We start from the raw sequence: 3,264 nt of genomic DNA, 5'->3' as shown, positions 1-3,264 counted from the left end.
TCTGTTTTTGGTACATACTAGTACATCTGTGTATTAACCATGTTCTTACATCAAACTAATGTTCTTGTGTATCCCCCATCAATCACTTATGACGAGGCAGGCAGGCAAGGGGACTACTCCTCATTTAAACAATGCAGCGTCAGCCTCCCGACATGATTCTCAAGAAACAGAAATGCTAGATGAAGATAGTGAACGTAGCTCTGTAGTTGATTACAACGTTTCCCCTTGCTCTAACTTGGCAACGTGATATGTGGTTGCATGTTGCATATGGTGTCTAGATTGTAATTCTTCCAATCTGGTTAAACTGCATGTGCTAGTCTGCTTAGCTTATACATTATACCTATTAATGTGACATGCCTTCCTGTATTTAGTACATAGTACATCTGTCTATTAAGCATGTCCTTACATAAAACTATTGTTTTTTTGTATCCCGCATCAATCAACATGACAAGACACCTTTAGTATATGCAGTGCGATATTAGTTGCATCTTTCATATGATTTATAGCATGCGCTGCTTCTAATTTGTTGAAATTCCATTTATGATGGGACGCTTTTAACTTGGCAGAGTCATATTGGTTGCATCTTTCATGTGGTGTCTAGCTTGCATTGCTTCTTATTTGCTAGAATGGTTTCTGCTTAGTTTACACAAACAGTTGTGAACATGCCATGACATCCTGTTTTTCGTACATATTCCATCCTGGTATCATGTGTTTGCCTTACATCAAAGTAGTGATTGTCAGTATCATGCATGAATGAGTTCCGAAGAGAGAATTTTATTGCTTTTTCTTGTCGGTTTTACTTGACAATTCAAAATCAATAAAGCGGAAGGAAGTTAGCAAGGCAGCGGATAAAGGTGCTCCTTCCGAACGGAGGGCCTCTACAGTTTCTACTCCTCCACACCCCCAAGATGATTTCCATGACAACACATGCATAGACACTCAACAAAGCTGTGTTTATGATGAGCATGTCTCCCCTAGTGTGGCATCACTGGTGCTCCCTCTAACTTGGCACTGTTATATGTGGTTGCATGTTATGTGTGATGTCTAGCTTGTATTGCTTCTAATTTTGTTGAATTCCATCTGCTTACTTTACACATTATACATGAATAAGACACATGTTCCTGTTTCTAGAACATACAATATCTGTCTATCACACCATGTTCTTACATAAAATTACTACTGTTGTGTAACCTGCAACAATCACTTATCATAAGACACGCTTGACTTCGGAGTGTGATATAGGTTACATCTCACATTCTTTTCTAGCTTGTATTACTAATTTGTTGAAATGGCACTAATGACGAGACAGTTTTAACTTGGTAGAATGATATTCGTTGCATCTTTCATATGGTGTCTAGCTTTCATTGCTTCTAATTTGTTGAAATGCCTTCTCCTTAGTTTACACATCATAAGCTGTGAATATGCAATGCTGTGAATATGCAATGGCACTAATGATGAGAGACCTCTAACATGGTCGTGTGATGTTGTTTGCATCTTGCATATGATTTATTTCTTGTACTGCTTCACATTTGTTTAAACGCCATTTTTGATGAGACACTGTTAACTTGGCAGAGCGATATTTGTAGCATCTTTCATATGGTGTCTACCTTCCATTGCATTGCTTCTAATTTGGTGAAGTGTCTTCTTCTTAGTTCACACATCATAGTTCTGGTTATCTCTTCCGTCCTGTTTTTCATACATATTACATCCTCCTATCATGTGGTTGTCTAACATCAAAGTTCAGTTCGTCTGCATCACGCATCAATTTGTTCTGAAGAACTAAATTGTTATTCATTTTTCTTGTCGGCTTGACTTAACATGGCACAGAGAAAGAGGAAGAAACACAGAATGGCAGGGAATGAGAAGCGGATGAATGCTGTAGATTCTACTGGTACTGATGGTGCAATAGAAGGTCAAAGTCCAGCAGAAAATTCTACAAACACGGCATCCCATGCTACACGAGTTGCAAAAAAGACAAACAAAAACAAATAGCTGCCACCAAACAAGCAGAGACAGCCGTAGTTCTTGCAACACCTACCATAGTACTACCAGCTCCATGATGTACTCGTGCATCAACTGAGCTAGCAGCACGTTCCCAAGCTCCCTTGCCACCTGACACTACTTCCCGAGCACTCTTGACACAAGACGAGTTGGCAATATCAGATGAACCTTGTGAACTTCAACAGCAAGAAGGTAGTTGCTGGAGTCAAGTTATAGTTGCATGCTTCTTTATATGTAGTCTCACAGTTTGATGTACACTAACACTTCCTATGTTTGTTGTTGGACTAGCACCTAGGCGCAAGAGGAAACAAACATCAGGGATAATGCTCGATAGGTTAACTAAATCTAGAGGAGGAAGAATGGAGATCCGTTTTGAGGCAGGTTTAAAAAGGCCACGTGATGCTACAGAGTCAGCCAAGTTAGTATCAGAGGCAGCGGTTGCTGTTAGGTGTCATGTACGTATCCTCCCAACATAGATTGAGTACAGGAATGACAAAGACGAAACCCAGTTCAACATCTTCCTCGACCATTTATCTATAAGTATGGTTATGTATGGAAACTAGTAATATCGTCTTGCTCTGTCCAATACTTTCTAGGTTGTTGATAATGAACTCCCATAATTTTCAACAGATGAGGTTCAAGTTGGATAGCCAAGATGATGCAACCAGACAAGCTTGCGCCCATGTTTTCAAGTCTGCTCTACGACAGTATCGGTATAACTTGAGGGAAACTCACTTTGAAGGCAAGGCTAACAGTGAACTTGCCCAAACATCTCCAGTGGAAAATATATCTGATGAAGACTGGAGAGGCCTCGTTAAACACTTTTCTGATCCGAAGTATCAGGTACATTATATATATGTCATCAGATCACATGTTGAAGTCCTATTTACGCATGTGCCACACAAATCTATCTTCTTGTAGGTGAACTGTTCAAAGAACAAGGCCAACCATATGAAAGTGAAATTCCAACAGATGACAGGATCTCGTAGCTATATTGCACACTGCGAGGCTCTTGTAATTAGCTGTTGTTTCACTCTTTTCACTGTACCATATTATCAGATCTATATTGACTTGTTCCAAATGCTGAGGAAAGCCCGCAAGGACCAAAAAGTACCTGAACCAAATGATGTGGAAATCTTCAAGGACTGTCACACCAGCAAGAAGAAGGGCATGACTACACCAGTCAAAGCCGCTGTTGTAAGTCCTTAATCCTCATGCCTTTTAACTACTACTTACTCTGACTTGTGCCTTGAACTGCATGGT

The sequence above is a fragment of the Triticum dicoccoides genome, chromosome 3A (genome assembly GCF_002162155.2).
Source record: "Triticum dicoccoides isolate Atlit2015 ecotype Zavitan chromosome 3A, WEW_v2.0, whole genome shotgun sequence".
In the NCBI taxonomy this organism is placed as follows: Eukaryota; Viridiplantae; Streptophyta; class Magnoliopsida; order Poales; family Poaceae; genus Triticum; species Triticum dicoccoides.
This window is presented reverse-complemented; position numbering follows the sequence as displayed.